The sequence below is a fragment of the Sinohyriopsis cumingii genome, chromosome 14 (assembly GCF_028554795.1).
Source record: "Sinohyriopsis cumingii isolate HCF-2022 chromosome 14, ASM2855479v2, whole genome shotgun sequence".
NCBI lineage: Eukaryota > Metazoa > Mollusca > Bivalvia > Unionida > Unionidae > Sinohyriopsis > Sinohyriopsis cumingii.
In genome coordinates this window covers 107895195-107915213 of record NC_142974.1, presented here as the reverse complement: position 1 = coordinate 107915213, position 20019 = coordinate 107895195, and positions in this window count along the sequence as shown.

The following is a 20019-nucleotide window of genomic DNA, read 5'->3' as shown; positions in this document are numbered from 1 at the left end:
ACATGGACACAATATGATGGCACAGTATAAATACAACTTATCATGGCACACAGATACCCTTTTATAAAGAATGAATATATAGTTACCATCTTTTTCACCTTTGAGAAAGGTTATGACATCACATGGAAGGACAGCATAATGAATAACATATTCAGCCTATGTTTAAAGGGCCGCCTTCCTGACGTATACTTCAAAAGTTGAAAAGACAGGAATTTCAGAGTTACAGTAGGAATCACCCTTTCTGAAAGCTATCCTCAGGAGATGAATGCACATCAAGGGAGCATTTTGTTAGTCAACCTGTTTAACATCAACATTAACAGTAATGTGCAATTATTTAATCCAGGAACTGTCCACATGACAATGATTTTTGTTATCTGCTGCAGGACAAAGAGTATGCATACTGTTTAATATCAGCTACAGATAAATTGAGCTTAGAAATTGGCAAAAGAAAATGGGTTCAAATTTGCAAACTCTAAAAATGTATATACTTCTGCTGATTGTACTGAATTCATGATGATTCATCCTTATGTTTTGATTGCTGGCTGTTTTAGTCCTGTTGTGGAGGAGGGCAAATTTGTTAAACTTAGTTTTTATGCAAACAAAGTGTGATTAGATATGTCAGAGAGAGAAAAGTAAGAAAAGTTCTGGATTCAATAAGAGCCTTGGCAGATTGTGAAGCATATCAGAAGCTCTTGTGCTGGTTATACATGCCATTTTGTAAGATCTAAACTTCATATCGTTGAATTGTGTATGGATCGGTTTGTAAATCTTAAACCTCCAGATGCTTGATATGGTATATATTCAGGGAATTTTACTTTAAATTCATTTAAAACTCAGGTTTGGAAAACCGCAATATTAAGAGAAAAGAACCACTCCACAGTGTATTACCCTACTATTCCCTAATCAATCTAATCAAGTAGATGATGAAGCTTTTAGGCCCAAATTCCAAACAGGGTATGGTCAGAAATCCAGATCTTAAACTTTTCTCTAAGCTGACATGATTATATAAGGAATATTTTGAATTAATTTTTTTTAAAGATTTTACTTGTTTTAGCTTAATATTTTATTTTATACTCCTTTTATAGAATTTTAACATCTTTACATTTTATATTTTCCATTGACATCATTCATCTTTAAATATTTGGAAGTTTTTTTTCCTGAATTTTTTGTGCGATTTCTTTTGCATTTTTTTTATCTTTACCATTAGTTGGCACCAGACAACGAATATTGTGGTAAGTGCCATTGAACACTACATGCACATGCATACATACACATATACAGGCCTAGTTTTGATATATAAATTAGCAACTGTTTATATATTTTATTAACTTTTGGCATGGAAAACAACGTATCCTTTCATTCAATTTATACAGTTATGGGTTTTGTTTTAATTACACACTTGTAAATTGCACTGTACCAGGTTATATTGATTTGATGATATGAAACATGCATTCAGCATTTACCGAATGAAATTCTAACAGTCCATAGGAGTTTTAAAGTGGAATCTATAGCAAGAACTGTATGCATTTTTCAGATTTGCCCTGTTGGACGTTACTACCATTGTGAAAGAAGAATGCTTGACTGGATCCAATGCACCAGCATAAATGTCTTCTGAATACATGATCTCATCCCAAGTGTACCTACTGTATGTGGCTGTAATTAAGTCCCAGCTCATGCATAATCCAAAGCATGCATGATCCCATGCCAAAAGAAACACTATTGTAAGTGGCCATAATTTGGACCAGAATCATGCATAATCACATGCAAAGAGTTGTTACTGTATGTGGAAATAATTAGGACACAGCACATGCCAAGATTTACTACTGTATGTGCGGGAAAATTCAGGCTCAGCATCAAGGTGTGGTGACATTTGAACTGTAGGAAATATAAAAATTCCTTTAAAACCGTAAGGAATGTAGATTGAACAGTTGTATTATTATTACTTCATTGTTCATATCTATACACCAGAATTGCTTATGAGACAGTCTTTACTCATTGTACCTATTTAAAGTCCAGAATAGCTTATGAGACAGTCTTCGTCCATAGTCTAGCATCAGGAATCCGTAGTCTTTTGTCAGTTACCACAAGGTTGTTGCTTCTCCTCTTAAACTAGGAAAGAATTACATTGAAACATTACATAACAGTTACTTCATTTTACATATTTATATACCTGAGTAGCATACAAGACAGAGTCGTATATAGTCCAGTGTCAGGTATCTGTGGTCAGTTAACACAAGGTTGTTGTCACTACTTCTCTTAAACAATGAAGGAATTGAAACATTACAAACACATTTATTCCAAGGTCTGCATGGTTCTTTAAGAAAATGGCAACCCTCTTACAGCCAATATGACCACCATGGAAGCCATCTTAAGAAGCATATTATCACTACTACTCCTTAATGGACAGACATATCAATAAAGGGTTTTAACTGAAAGACTTTATGCAATATTAATAAGGTTCCTAGTGACATCAAAATATGGCTGACTTGAAAATTGTCTTATTGACATCCCCTTCTCCAAACAAAGATAGTCATGTTGATAAAGTCTTTTTTAAAAATTTAAATACTTTTTTGATGTCTATTTTATAATAAGAAAGGTGCTGATCTGACCTGCAACGGAGCAGCCAAATATCGCAACATGATGATTTTTTTCAAAGTCCCATTATCATGTCTGGTTTGCTCTAAATGAAAATGGCATATGTCCAATATGACCATTATGGTGATCATCTTAAAACTATTAATATATCTACCTGTGATGAATATATACTTATAGCAACATTGGGTTTAAGCTAAAATGATTCTTATGGTATCTAGTTCTATTAAAATGGAAATGGTGCCAATAAGATAGGTATCCTTTGAAGATATCAACCCAGACATATGATAAACATTTTGTTACTGAAAATGATATGACAAAGTGTTGATACTCAGTGACTAAAAGGATAAAAGACCGATGTTTTATTTCTTGAATTCCTTTTGTATAGTAGAGCATAACTCCATTTGAGGGATCATAGATGATTACATTTTTGGTTTGTTAATATTTTCTACTTTGCAAAGTTGAGAGATGTTCCATTAAAACATACATGGGACGCACAGAAAGCACATTTAAAGTGAGTACTCAGCAGCAGATGCAATTTATAAATTTCTAATCATTTTAATATGAACACTGTAAAATCAAAGTACCCTGGCAAATATTTTTTTTTTATAAAAAAAACTGCCTTCCCTGGTACCATATATATCTAAATGGAACAGCCCTATTATTGCCATTTGTCCTACATCATTATCATTTTAGACCCAGTTCCCTACAAACTAGGGGTGAAATGATCCATCGCAATATTAATGCATCAATACTTTTGCTGTAACGATACACATCGATACAAGAGATGGAGAATCAATACAAAACGATACCTACAGTATGCAAGATATTTTAGTTTTCTGCAGTCATGAATAGTTATTATTAGTTTGATTGGTTATTCTTTAAATTTAGAGTTCATCTGAAACAGCATTTGCAGTGACGGGAAATTAAAAAGACTATTGAGAATAGTCACTTGCCATCTAAATTAACACAAAGTGACATGGTTTGTAATCTTGACCCCTTCAGATTCCATGCTAATCATCTTAACTTGACAGCATGTTCAGCATAACAGATGCATTCCAAATGTGTTTCACGTGTATAGTGAAGTACTTTACTCATCATTTAATAACGACATTTACGTGAAGTTTCTACTTGAATTTTATCTTGTCCATTTTGAACGATTTGAAGGCTACACTTCTGGCGTGTCATTCAGTGAAATATGTCAAACTCTCATTGATAGTTATCGCTTGTTCTGGTCCAGGTTAGACAATAACCACCAATCAGAAATTGATGTAGCTTATTCCCTGTGTGACAAACCGAAAGTGCCACCAGAGCAACACAGACAAGTTGTGCAAAAGTCATTAATTGATATGTAAAGTACTTAAACAGAGTCTGCCTGGGTCTGCAATTGCATGAATCAGGCATAATTTGTACGAATTCACACACCTGGCGAACAGTTGAAAATAGTTGAAAGTCCTGCATATGAGCATATGCTGTGTTTATTATACGACATATGCTTTGGGGTAGGCAAATGTCAACACATATGGGTTTTCAAGAATGACATGAATGGTTGTTCTATTAAACTTGACTGGCACATTGTGCAATGGAATAAGCATTATAGCATAGTTTGAACTTACGTGGTTCATCTTCAGATTACAACTTCATTCGACAAATATTGGCTGATGATAGTGATGTTGACCATAATTTGAAAAGCTATGAAGTATATCTGATTATTGGAGCTGGGAAAGTGTTAATGGTGATACCAGTGATTGATTTTTGATGCCAAAACTGACTTTATTTATGACTCAGTTGTACATGTTGGATGGACAAAAATAGATTGCATGCCGTTCTATATCCTTTTTAGCAGTATCTTGAAATTAAATGTAGAAAGGGCAGAACACAGAGCCTAATTAAAATACAATATTATTTAAAAGTAGAATGCAGTTTTCATTTTTATCAATCAATTTATCCCTGCAAATCAAATGCTACAAAACCATATACAAGGGTAAAGCTGGACAGGAATTATAGGGGGAAGTGACATCCCCTAACGCATATTATAAACACATTTTATATGTGTATAAAACTTGTATTTATATATAGTGTATTTTGATCACATGACTCAAAAGCAATGTAGAAGCTATACATTGTAATGAATTTTGACTGATAGGAGTAACTAGATTATATTATTGTAAATGCAGGTTAATAAACCTGCTTTATGAAGTACCCTTAAACAAGAATTATTTTAACTTGATGAGGGTTCACAATAAAGGGGTAGTTGAAATAAATTTTAAACATATTTGACACTACCCCTGTAACATGTACATGAGAGAAATTCATACATCTTCATACCATTTTGCTTGTCTCAGTTTCTCTTTTGCTGATTAAACATTACCGTAACTATTCATAGATAACACAGTGAATCATTATAGTTGGTAAGCGAATAAACTAAAACCCTCTTTCCGACCGAATCAAAATTGCCAACATGTGAGTGCATCTATTTTAGAAGGAGGGGCTTTCTTGATGTAACCACTTGCATTCTAGCTTCTTTACAACAGTCCATTGGAAGATTGCAAATATATGCTTTTATTATTTGACTAATATGTCTGGTAACATCAGGTATTGACTAAATAGTATTTGCTTCACTGAATTTTTCCATATTTTCACAAAAATGAATAAAAACTTTGATCTCACAGTCCTTCTTAAATTCCACAACATAGCAATTCCCCATATATTGGGACCAACATAATTGAATTTTTATGCTAAGTATATAATAACATAATATTTAGATGTTGGTTTCTATGAGTTCAATATTTTCCTTAATATATCTGCCCAAATGTTTATGAAAACAGACAATCTAACAGAGTGGTACTTCCCAGACAGGGTGATGTCTGTCATTAATTCTTCATGAAAGGTTCACTTACGGTTTCAGACTTATTTTATGAAAAAATTAATGCACACGTGGCAGTTAAAATCTTTAGGTTACTGATTCTGTTCTTAAACGACAAATTGCTATTTACTTACGATAGTTTAATTGTTGAAACACGAATTTTCATGATTTTATCATCAAATGATAACTTGCAGAAATTGACCAGTGATATCCGCAATAACCATAGACGTAATAACAAATCTGAGCTGTAACTTACTTGGGAAAGGGTTAATTGTCAATCCGCTATCCAAGCCTGTGACTGTGCAAGATTTTGTAAGTGCAATTTATTTATTTGATGGTTTGATTCCTACATTTTACCTTGTTCTACAACACCGGAAAAAATGGTTAAGGCAGGGAGCATCTCAAAATGCACAGTATCTCAATGTGCATTAAAATAAATCACAGGGCGATGTCATCTTCACCTTCTTAACAGCAACAAAGTTTTCATTTCTAGGCAACTTAGTTGTCCATTTAGTTGTCCTATCAAGGCTAAGATAGACTGAATAAATACGAATAAAAAATATTTATTTGAATAACTCTGAACAGCAGACTATGGCATTCATGGACTAAAATCCCCAATACAGTATTATGGAACATACAATAAATCTGGCATAGTAGTTAGTAAACTACTGATTCAAGAAAGTGAAACTATGTTTATGTTAGCGATAAATCCTGTTTATGAGTTGCTGTATCCAAAAGATAATATACGTGAGCTCTGGAAATTGTATGTAACACTCATAAAGATAAGTTTCTCAGTCTTTTGAAGCTAACAAACCCTAGCCATATATATGCCCTATCTGAAGGAAGCACATAACAATATTCATACAAAAATATGGTAACAAACATTTAACATAGTAATGCTTATAGAACTAGAGGTGAGGTCTCTTAAAGATTTTGGTTTTAGCAGATCTCTTACAAAGTGGAACAGTAAGAGAGCTAGATATTGAAGTGTTAGGTAAATATTGAACTTTGTCTGTTTCCTCCTCCCCCTCCTTTTCTACTACCCCTTATTTGACAAAGGGGAGATTCTGCCGTTAGATAAAATGCCTTAAAATGCAAATATAGACGCTGCATGGTTACAGAAGTCTTTTGCATTTGCAGGAAGTACAATGCGATAGATTATTGTAGTATTTATCCTCATTCCCATGCCTGGATTTGTTCAAGAGGAGATATTTTGCACGAGGAAATTGCATTGTTTCTTCTGTTTTAAAGATATCATAATGACTTCCAAGTTTAACTGAGATGTCAAATTGGTAATAAAATATTTTTAAAGTGTTCATGCAGTGCAAAACAAAGGGTCTGGTGGCTAAAGTGATTTAAATGGAGCTTGCCTTATATGGCATAAAGCGTTCAACAAAACTATCAGACAACCATTAAGTAGTCTTTTGAAAAGTATTTTTTTATCTTGTCATCAATGAGAATTGCATGAAAACATATATTTGTCCGTATTATGTGTACTATAAATGCATCCAGTATGTCAAAATACATACAAGGACACCACCTATCTTCCAAAGATGGAAAGACCATCAAGTTTTATATCCCATATGTGTATCAATATGTATCGTGTCTTTGACTTTATATTGTGAATCGTATCAATATGTGGCACAGGCGTATCATTTCACCCCTACTACACACTATTTATTATTTTGATCATTTACCATTCTGATGTTAGTTATACTGTATTTTGTATGATTACAATGAGAGTCAGTTTTGTTATTGTAGTTGTACTGTACATTGTATTTCTACAATGAGATATATTTAGACTTGTAGTTATACTGTATATTGTAACACTACAGTGAGATATGTTTAGACTTGTAGTTATTCTGTACATTGTATCACTACAATGAGATGTATAATTTTATTTATACTGTACATTGTAACACTACAATGATACATTTATTTACACTTGTGATGCAGTTGTATTGTTTATTGTATCATACATATGTAGACGTGTGATTGTAGTTATACTGTATCTTGTATCTAGGTTGGAGTTTAGTTTTGCTCTTTAGTAGATGAAGAATAAAAAAAAAAAAACATTAACCAAAAGGAAAACTAAAACGAGCATCCCAGTGTAAAGTTTAGATCATTTTTTTTCAGAGATGCCTAAGTAAAAGTCTGATCAAATTGCTAATTTCTGTCTCAAATACCGAACCACGTTAATGTTAGGGAATTAATCTGCTACCTCCAGAATCCAGTTCTGAAAAGACTTAAAGCATGTCCATCCAGTAGGAGATCATCTCAGCCTACTTCTTGCATACAGACAGGAAGGTGTGAGAGAAGACATGGTTTCTCCTCTTCTAGGCCTCCCAACTCCAAATAATGTGCCGGCTAGCAGAGTAAGGGAGGTAATTTGTAAGAGTTGCTTTCCTTTACCTATAATGGGTATAGAGAAAATTGACTTTTGAAGTCTATGATTGTGCTTGACATGGGAGGTAGAAATCAGACCCTAACGCTAAAAGAGATTAGGCATTTCAGAGAAACATAACTTTCTATCAAATGTCCCATTGATCCACACCAGAATAACTCTTTTAGTATGGTATTTGTGTTGTCAGATTGGCATTCTTCAGTCTTGGAAGACTATAGAGTTGTACTCTGAAGAAGTCAGTCAGTTGATGAGAATTGTCTGTTTTGACTGAAGAGACCCACACAGGAGTGACAATAATTGTCATACTCGAATCTGGTGTCTTTGGTTGCCACCTTTTGTTTCATCTTGTTCTATTTGTGGGCTCTTTTCTGCTCTGCTAATCACAATTGTCTCTCACTTCTCTTAAGTTTTTGATTGACCTCGTACCTACGGCTACGTCAGTCATATGCATCATATACTTCCCAACTATCCAACATCAAGGCCCAAAGCCTTATATTCATCCTGCCGTGGGTGGGTATGTGTGTCTGCCTGATATATATCCACTGTGATGCAAACTATCCTCCCATGAGATTCTGAGGATGTATCAGAGGTAGCTTAGATGAAAACAGTTTAGCCTCTATTCATGGTGTGAGTATTGTGACCAATGCAAGTTGTGTAGAATGACCTTATGTGGTCCTTGTACTTCTTTGACAGCTGTCTGTGAAAACATGTTGATAGCAGCAGACCCTTCTGCTCTGAAACCGCTTTTGACTAATGGTATAATCGATTCTGAAGTTTCTGAAGTCGGTTCAGGACAGGTCAGGCAAACACCTTGCCTATGTTGCTCAGCAGGGACATGCCACTTTAGTTATAGCTTATGTTGCCTTTATTTTCGTAGACAGTGATTGTATTAATGTCTCTACTTGACGGCTTCTGTTGTGCCTTCTTTTGACTGAGATTATCCATTTGCTAGTCTATCTGTGACCTTGCTAAGTTCATCAACAGTTGGTTCATCACTGAGTTCGGCTAAGGTAAGTAAGCACTCACTTGCATTGATGGCTGTGTCATTCAGGTAGTGTTCTACCCAGCATTCTAGTTGTTTGTCAGAATCATTTACAGACATGCCAACCATCCCGTTTTTTGCGGGAGGCTCCGTGAATTCAACCGCACCTCCCGCACTCCCTCATTATTTTTGTCTCGCAGAAAAAAATCGTTTCGTCACAAAAATTGGGGAAAATTCGTCTCGTTTAACGAAAAATGTTTTGGAAATTCCTCAGTGTGTAAGACTGGAAGCGTGCAGAAGTTCTTTGAAAAGCGCGCAAACTTGAATCCATATGTTTGGTGATCTCTTCTGCAATGTCAAAAAGAAAGGGAGATTCGGTTTCCAAGTTTTTGTATAGCCTGGAATTTCCATGCCTGACTCGTGGTACTGATACACATACAGCGTTTTGCAGGACGTGCAATTCATGTTTCCGTGTTGCCAGTGGTGGCGCGATGATTGTCGTCGACATCTCCAGTCACAAAAGTAAGTTTTTAATCTTACTGTTTATTTTTATGGTCTTAATTGTATGCTGCAAATTGTAATTTGAATGCCAGCATCAAAATTATGATTATCTTTAGGATACAATAATAGATCGGTTAAATCAGATACAGTTGAATAAACGACAATTGAATCGATACATCTGCAGATAATACAAATACAAATACTAAGACTTCATTATTATCATTATTATTATTATTATTATTATTATTATTATTATTATTATCTATTACTATTTAACCGTAAGGGGACGTCCATTTAGTACGTACGCATGGAGGAGGAGGGGTAAACCAAATGCATACGCTTGCGTAATTGGGGGGGGGGGTCTAATGATAATGTACGTACGCACAAATGGTGTGTGTGTGAAACCTCGAAAATAATTTGTATAATACGCAATCTGTTCGACTGGGTTAGTCGGCGCTTGAATTTTAGCCGACACTAGACAAACGTTTAAAGATACGGAACTTATTTCCTTGATGCAGCCAGACATTCAACGCCGGTGAACTATCTGTTTTATTAAACACGTTAATATTATTAATCCGTGATTGTTACTGCGTGGATAAAAGATAGGCCGTTCTATAGAACTCGGGAGGTGGGGGTGCGCCAAGCGTATGTACGCCGGGTGGGTGGGTAAAAAGTACGCATGTGTACAGGGAGGGGGGGATGGGCCAAGATTCGCCTGATGTTTGCGTACGTACTAAATGGATGGCCCATAAACCCAAAAATGTACTTTAACAATTTAGATGTATCAGCTCTTTCCTGAGAACATCTACTTACCTAAGATATACGAGTCTCGGATTCTGCCAATATGGGTATGTGAGAAAGCTTGCCAGTAGCTTATCATGGGTCGGTGGCTCTTTCCGGGGTTTTCCCGGGTTCTTCCTCCACCATTAATACTGGCCGCCATGTATAGCCTATCCTGTGCTGAAAAATGGCGTTAAACCCTACAACAACAACAACTACCTAAGATATATAGTATGTTCGGGAAGAGAAACAAATACTTAATAGTGCCTTAAGTTTTAATAAAAAGTAAGAGACATTAAGTGCAATTCATTTTTGCTAATGTATGCAATTTATATTTTATTGTCTTTTGTTTCTGAGTCAGTATTTTAAATTTCATGTACTTTATTTCACGGGCACTTGACATCTGCGCAGACAAAGAGAAACACCCAAGATGTGTGACATTTTGTAAAACTGGTGGATTCATCCCTTGAAGAAGCAGACCAAAGCTGAAGCACTTATTAATGGGTTTCACTGTTATGTTTTCTTCAGTCTGTTATTTATATGTTGATATTTATTATCTAAAAATAACCATTTTAAAATTGAATTAGTATGTTTATTTCAAAATCGTTCACTTTTTCTAAACGTGTTCAACATGTTTCTCCCTTGATGAAATCCTCCCTGAAATAATTTAAATCTGCCTAAAAAAAATTCAAAATCTCCCTCAAGGATTCTTCTTGGGGTTGGCAGGTCTGCATTTATTGTCTCCCCGGTTACTGATTTTAGAAGTGACATCGTTTTTCTAAATAGTACATATTGCCTTCTTGATTCCATTGTGCATTGCTCCGATGCTGCCAATATCTACTGTATGGATGTTCTGACATAGGTGCAATCAATAGTCGTTGAAATAGTGGTTTGCAATATGTTAAGGATTGCATCTGGCAGCTCTCATTTTGCTTGTAAGGTATTCTGAATAAAGTCAGTCTTTTAGTTAATAAGGTGATCACATGGCCTCAAGACTTGGATTATGTCATTTGACTTTGCTTCAAACCAATTATTGCTTTTCTTTTGCTCACCAAGACCTGACAGGGCTGTGCTTTAGATAATATTCTTGTATAGCTCCCATTTCTGGTGTGGACTTGTACCGGGGGTACTGAAGCAGAGAACGTGTTGCAGCTGTGACTTATCTTTGACAGCTGTGGTACCGACATTGGTGTGGGGGATTCATTTATGTTTTGACCAGTGCAAATTATTGGAAGTCTGACTTTGCTGAATACTTTGCTATCAGCACCATGGTAGCTGTGAGTGATCAGGATGCTTTGACGCTTAATTGCCTGATAATGATCAGATAAAGTCGGTACCAGTGGCCGATCTGGTATGTCTCCATGACATCTTGCATTGAGTATTTGTCAGAAAAGTAGGTATTTATGATGCCAAGGTCATGGTAGGATCAAAGTTGAAGTAGTCTCTGCCCATTTGTAATAATTTCCCCATCTCTATAATGTCCAAGAATAGTGGGCCATGTGTCAAGAGCAGCACCTGCTCTACATTTAAAATCTGACTGATACAGGTTGTTATAGTTTGTGATCTTGTTGATGGTGGCCTCGAATTTATCATAGAACTGGTGGATTGTTTCGGGGTATAAGTAGAATGTTGGGGCACACACCTTTTACAAAGTTTATGGCGCCCTCAAACATTAATAGGCACAAAATCAAGGTACTGTCCAAACCACCTGCAGAAAGATCATCCCCAGGAGTCTTTTCACTGCTGAAACTGCTCCATATTCTCATTTCTTCTGGCCAAAAGCAGTGTAATCCTTGTGAGGCTGATGATGTGAGGGATGTGTCTTGGAGGGTTGGAATGTCAACATTTAGTCTATGCAGCATGACACTTATCACAGAAGTTGTATGTGCATCATTGATATGTTGAGTCCTTCAGACAGGGCATGTGTCATTGTTCTAGGGTTCGTTTCTTCTTTCTATTGCCTGTTGCAGTGATCTCAGTCTGGATATCTAGTATACCGGTAACTTTAATGTTCCAAGCACCCATTGCAGCTGGTAAGCTGTGGCAGGACAACAGCTGTTGTGACTGGCCAGCTTTGTGGCAGGCAGTAGTTGTCCACTGAATTGTATTATTCTCTCTCACAATTGTGGGTAACCTCTTGCACCTATTCTCTAAGCAAATTGAGCTTGGGCTTGAAACTAGTAACTGTTGGCTCACTCTGGATTATCTTTTCAGGGTTTACTCCATTAACATGTATATAATAGAATATGGCTATATCTGTATAACAGAATATATGTGTATTTATATAATAGACTTCCGTAAATTTACATCATAGAATGTATGTATATAAGCATAATAACATAATAACTGTATTTTGTATTATAGAATATCACATTTGTGTACTAGACTTTATATATATTATTATCACAAGACCAAGTGAGTTTATGGTATAGTACAGTGTCTGTCATGTGTCCATCCAGCAACAGGTGCTTGTTACAATTCCTGAATCCATATTGCCGATCCAGTTTCAATGAAGCATGCAATATCGGTTTATACCATCACCATCTTTAAGGAATTTACTAATGAGCAAGGTCCATGCACATTAATGAGCTGTTCTTGTATCAGATTGGATCGAACCATATTTCTGATTCATCTTTGATCAGACCTGGAATATTTGCTCATATCATTAGGGTCTCAAACAAGTTACTCCTGAACTTAGAGCAGGTTTATCCAATTGAATTATTTGTGTGTGCATCCATAATATACGCCAATAAACATCTTTTAAACATAATGTTGGAATGAATTTGCTGCATTTGCAGCATTGTGCATAGAAACTAGGTAGGTGTTCTTCGAGCAGTTTTGATACATGCAAATAAATTCATTGTGTAAGAAAATTTTGTTATCACATGTGTATTCATTATTATATGGCATTTATGATATTACAGTGGTATGAATCACATTTTTCGGATCCATATTTGGTATTTAAGAGAAAAAAAGACAAGATTATGAATTTTACTATTCTTGGTTCATGCATATTTATAGCAAGTTATGTGACAAACGAAAATTATTGATGTAATTATACTACTGAGGGTATATCAAACTAGTGGCAAAAAAATTATTTCGTGAGTAATACTGAGGCTTTCTCCAACGAATACAGCAAGCTGGTGCAGCCATGGTTCACTTTTGGTAAATGGGGTGGGATAAAGAATTTAAAAGTCTTATTCTAACCATCCAATCCAATTTTTTATTTAGCAAGAAACCAGAAACACTTGTATTTTGTTATTTCTAATAGACATTGTGGCAACAAGGTGCTTCAAAAATTGCTTCAATTCCACAATTTCACTACATAGATGAATTTGCTTTCACAAGGTTATATTTGTAAGTTACCTAAGTGATGGATGTTAGGCCTACATGGGTATCTTGTTAGAACATGATTAGACATTTATTTTAGAATGCTACAAAATGGAAGCAATATTATATAGTGAGTAAGTGGCACTGTACTAACAGGAAGGGTCTAATTCCATATGGTTATACAGCACTGCTTTCTTTTGGATTTTATACCATTTTTTGGCCATTTATCAGTCAGAGATCTCATTCCATATCGTTGTACAGCACTACTATCTGTTGGATTTTCTACCATATTTGGTCATTTATCCCCGAGATCCCATTCCATATGGTAGTCTTTTCCATCGTGTATTCCTACATTCAGTGAGATAACATGCAAAAGACTTGGCAACCGACAAAAAGTGTTCTGCTGTTTTATTCTAAGCATAGAAGACCACTGTGTTCTTAACTGACAAACTCCAAGACACTTCTTTTCATTTTGATTCTGGAGAATCATTGATGCGCCAATTAATTGATATTAGAACAGATTACATATAGTTATCTCATTATTTCACTTTTCAATATGAACTGAAGCAAAATAAATGCAAAGAATGCAAAGTAAAAAGATGAAACATAAAATTGAAAACTTGCCTGAGAGTGTTTGTTTGTATAAAGTAGGATACAATATTTTTTTCACGGCTCTCTTTTCGAAACACGTCAAGATATTAACAATTAGAGATAGATAATAATTGCTGGACAAACTGGAATATCAAGCATAGGGAGAATTCAGTTACAAAATATGATCAATAAGGGCAAAATGAGTAAATGAGATCCTACCATTCATCTAAATTGAAACCAAATCATTGCTGATCAATTGAATGACATTAGTTATAAGACATATACAATAATAATTTGGAAAATTGCCAGGCCACAATATTGGCATATAAATATGGTTGAATCAGCATCTTTGTTTTCCCCTGACTCCATTGCATGTTGGCATGACCATCAGGTACAGTTTCTGATTCCATTACTTCTTGACATGAACATCAGATACAAGTTCTGATTCCATTACTTGTTGACATGAACATCAGATACAAGTTCTCATTCCATTACTTGTTGACATGAACATCAGATCCAAGTTCTGATTCCATTACTTGTTGACATTAACATCAGATACAAGTTCTGATTCCATTGCTTGTTAACATGAACATCAGATACAAGTTCTGATTCCATTACTTGTTGACATTAACATCATATACATGTTCTGATTCCATTACTTGGTGACATGAACATCAGACATAATTTCTGATTCCATCACTTGTTGGCATGAACATCAGATACAAGTTCTGATTCCATCAATTGTTGACATAACATATGTTACAAGTCCTGATTCCATTACTTTTCGACATTATCATATGTTACAAGTTATTGACATTGACATAAAATACAAATTCTGATTCCATTACTTGTTGGCATGAACATCAGGTACAAGTTCTGATTCCATTACTTGTTGGCATGAACATCAGGTACAAGTTCTGATTCCATTACTTGTTGGCATTAACATCAGATACAAGTTCTGATTCCATTACTTGTTGGCATGAACATCAGATACAAGTTCTGATTCCTGCTGAATCAGGCCATACTGGAAGACGTAAACATTGGACAGATGTTAAGCACCTCTTTCAGGACTGATGATATATTGTATTGTTTATGTTACTGTAATTTCATTGATTTCCCCCGTTTGTCTGAGACACCTGCCTATAAAGTAGGTGGTATTTGAGAGTTGTCTCAGCCATCTACCTTTAATGTAGGTGGTATTTGAAAGTTTCGGTACTACTACATAATATAACATTATCTTTGGCGAAAATTTTGCAATTTCATGCAATTATAGACCTGTATTTTAGTTATATGGTATTGTTTAACTTGCGAACAATACTACACACACATGCATGCACACACACACACACACACACAGAGATATATATATATATATATATATATATATATATATATATATATATATATTGTCATTGTAGACATGCATTTTACCAGTGTGTTATAACTTTTGCACAGTACTGCTGATTTCATATATTTTCTTTTTTTGTCTTCTTGTGAGTTGCAAATTTCTTGATGAATTTCACTTATTCTGTTTTAGTCATTGTTACTCACCAAGCGTAAGGGATAGCGTCATTATGATGTATGTCTGTTACTAGCTGGTTTCCACATAGTAGTTTGAATTGTGCACATTCTCTAGTTACTAAACTTTGCAGATGCTTTATAGTTTGAATTGTGTACAATCTCCAGTTACTAAACTTTGCAGATGCTTTTCTCTTGAGGTAAGGAGGACTAGTATGAAGCAATTACATTCTCAGAAACGCCAAGGTCAAGATCACTCACTAAGGAAAGAACAAAGTCTTCTGCACCACCAGTGTTCCAAGAGTTAAAATAACCAAACTGTGTGGGGCGTGGATAGTTCACACATACGTGTACAAGACCCCTATCAATTTAGGGGTCCAAATATAACATTAAAAGATCACTGCGACTAAACTATAAAAAGGTTTTTCTGCACAATAAAGGGTGATGTATGATGATCTGTTGTATGATTGCACTTGGCGGTGGGGGTGGTAGAAACCTGTTGTTTATTTTGGAGTCAAAGACCAAAGGTAAAAGTTGATGTGACTGCAAGAAGAAGATGGATTTTACACAGGACTATCAGTTCTTTCATCACATACTTTAACCAAACTGTGTGTATTGATTTCATTCGAGGTTTAGGAGGAAGGGTATCGGTTTGGGAGTCCAAGAGTCAAATATAATGCTGATTCATCATCATCATCGTCATTAAAGTCATTGCTGATGCCATAGTTAATGATTGGTCAACTGTATATTATAGTAGATATGAATAGTTTATATAAGAAAATGATAATGCCAATTCTTTTAAGTCATAATCATTATAATCAATGTTATAGTGGATATTATGTTATTATTATTATTATTATTATTATTATTGTTGTTATTATTATTTAAGGATTGTTCGATTGCCATTACTAACAAATCATGTTTGAGAAAAATAAAGCAGTTATGTAATGAGATGTTCTGATATTTTGTTATCAAATTAATCTTTATACAGATCACACCCTGTATGGTCCGAATAGATTCATTTTCAGATTCATCCAGAGACTCTAGTGCAGTGAGTAACATATCCTTCTTTCATTAATCAACTGGAAAGATTCACTTTTAGATTCATCCAGTGGCTGTAGTGCAGTGAATAACATCCCTGCCTTTGAGTAACATAGGAGGCTACTAAGAGCACAAAATAACGCTATAGGCACCTGTGGGAATTTAATATTACTGTCCCTGTGTTGTCCCCATAATAGTGTGTCAGAAATAGTTCTTTAGGCATAACAAGAATTTAGCACTGGCAGTAATGGTAAAAAAGGAGCTGAATATGAAATTATCACGAGATTTTCAGTTAATGGCCATAATTATTTTTCTTTCTTTCTTTTTGAAGAGGGAACAACAATAACACAAGGGTCACAGGGTATGGTAATATTTAAAATACACATGTGTTGCACACAATATGTAAAATATGGGGCAGGATTCAAATATGACTACAATCACTACTTTCAGAATTACAACCCTATAACTCCTCCACAAACCTCTTATAAACAAAACTAAATTATTACAACCTCTATAGCCCTTATAACCATAGGGAACTGAACAGAGGTGTAAGGAATGAAAACGGTAAATATGTATACACACAAATATACCATCACTCAGTCTCAATGATGTAGTGATTGGTAAGAGGGTAGAACTATTCACATAAAAATATAGTCTCTCTCAGTTGGGCCTATGCCACGATGGTTCGATGTGGAGGAGGTGGAATATTTACACACAAAAATACCATTACTCAATTATATATATCGAAAGAGTGATGGGACAAACGATGAGAATATTTACACATGCATACACAAACATAAATTATCATATGTGGTATAAGGATGGAAAAGGATACAACTGGATACTTTTTCACACAACTGCGTCACATGGGGGGTGAAAGATTCACAGCAACGTATTATCGCATAATCACACCTATCAAATGAAAAGAGTGATTGGGTAAAAGATTGGAAAAAAAAAAGCACAACCATCACATCATTCTTGTAAAATGAACCATGGTACATTCTAGCCACTTGACAAAGTTGATGCAATGTTGTTTTAGTATATTAAAATAAAATCGGAATATCCATGGAACGGGTTTGGTTTGGTTGTGCTGGGTTCCAGATTCAGTCTTTGCTCAAGTTAAAATTACTGTGCTGGACCGAGATTTTTTGGTCACTTTTATTGAAATATATTTATATAGCAAATATACAGCTAAAACAATCCTCAGTAAAAAATTACTTGTAACAACGCATATAACTAATTTATAGTAGTATACATATTCAAATAATTAATTTTCCACACATTTAAATTTTAGGGACGTGAAAAACAAAATTTAGACAGACTTGAAGAAAACAAAAATATAAACCTTTCTGTAACACCTTTACTGAATGCAACCTTTGCTCGACCATGTTTTGTTTTCTCCTCCTACCAGTTTCCTTCTATGTGAATTATTTCGTAACCGATGATAAACGTTTCTGCACTTGGAGATTGTTTTAATATTTTTATTTTCATTTTATACAAATTTGAAAGCTGTCTGTTGCACGTTGCACTGTCAAATTTTTAAAATTTATTTTCAGGGTTATTTTTGGGGATAAATGTGTTTAAAGTTTGTCTCCTTTTAGAAATGGGTATCAGACTTGATTGCTATCTGTATATAGTTTTAATAGATATTCATGCCAGCTTGCTTTCTGTCAATCTGGTCAAATTCCATTCTACATTTTTTGAGGAAAATAGCTGATGCGTTGTCCTAGATTTTTACTTACTTCGGCCACCTTGGAAGGCAAAACGAGACTGAAATTTTGGCAGTAACGGATAATATATTTGATGCCGGACGACTTCCAATCATGTGAATTTTAAAGCCTTCATTTTGAATGTCCTTTCGATGAAATCATATTCAAATTCTGTTGAGCGAAGTTTGTAAAGAGAACCTTTAATGATCTTATATTTTGTAACGACTACAATATTTAATTGTGAATCGGCGGCGTTTGTGCAACCTTTAAAACGTTTTTAACGCCACTATGCTTTCCGTAATACTGATTAAATTGTATCCAGCGATTTTTGGAAACGAAAATTTTAAAGGATTATATGTTATTAGTAACAACGACTATTTGATATTTAGCAATAACATATATCCTTGAATGAGGATCGGCATCATTTGCATACATTTTAGATGTATCTGGCCAGGATGCTTTCTTTCACATATAAGCACATTCTACTGAGCGTTGTTTGGAACTATTTCGTTTTATGTAACAGTAGCTTTATTTGATGGCGCATGGGCATTATATGTGCAAAGTTCAGTTAAAAGTGCTTGGAATGTTTATGTGGGCTAGACATTTACATTTTTATTGGAAAGACAAAGAAGTAACCCGATATATGTTAATGGTGCTATGCAACAGGCGATTATATCTTGACCAATGCACGCATCTAAACATCTGAAAAAATTATTTCTAACCAGATCGATTACGGACCAATCGCTTACTGAGTGACTGTTTGCAGTCACGTATTTTATAACTGGTTCGGTAGGATATTAAAAATTGTGTCCGCCACGTTACAGCCGAGGAATTCAAAACCGATGGTGTAAACGGAGGATGACATAAAACAATTAAGCTTGCCATGTACATGTCATGCATGTGAAAGAAAAATATTTATAAACAACTAATGAGACCATGGTCACATAACAAGCAAGTTTAAATGGGTTACTAAACATTTATCTCACGGTTCATTTACAACTTGTTTGGCTACGACATTATCTTATTAATCAAGACACATTTAAAGAACGAGAATGAGTTGCAAGCATCTTATATAACAACAAAGCAAAATATTTGTTCCATTCAGTAGCAATTTTATTATTGATAAGTCCATGAAGGATGGCGAGGACATTGATATGACAAGAGCGAGTTGATTTTTAGATAGCTTTTGTTATATGGGCCAACATGTGGAAGAATCGGTGTATGTGATCAACGACTCTCGTTTCAATATATGTTAAATGTTGAGGTAGAATGACGCCCATGAGTTACGCCCTGTGGCACACAGTTGTAGTCCCTATGTCGTGACTTAGAAATAACTGCGATCCACATACATAATTATTGGGCATGAATCCACTAATTCAAATATCACTTACTTTGCTCATTTGGGCTACTTTTAGCCCCATGAGCTTCGTCCCAAGGCTAAAGCACACAGTTAACATGCGCACCATTCTGATCTGCAACTAAAATTGGTATCTTGGTCTTTTCGTAATTATATGTTGTTTTTACGCAAAGGCACACATTATTTATAGTTTTTTATTTATTCTTTTCATTTTCGGGGTGGGGGTGGCAAGTATTGATGCGTACAACAAAGACTAGTTTACAATGTGTTTTGTGCTCTAACGAACTCTCATAATTATAAATTATTCCTCATTCTTTTTTACCATTACTTGGAAATAAGCTGAGCTTA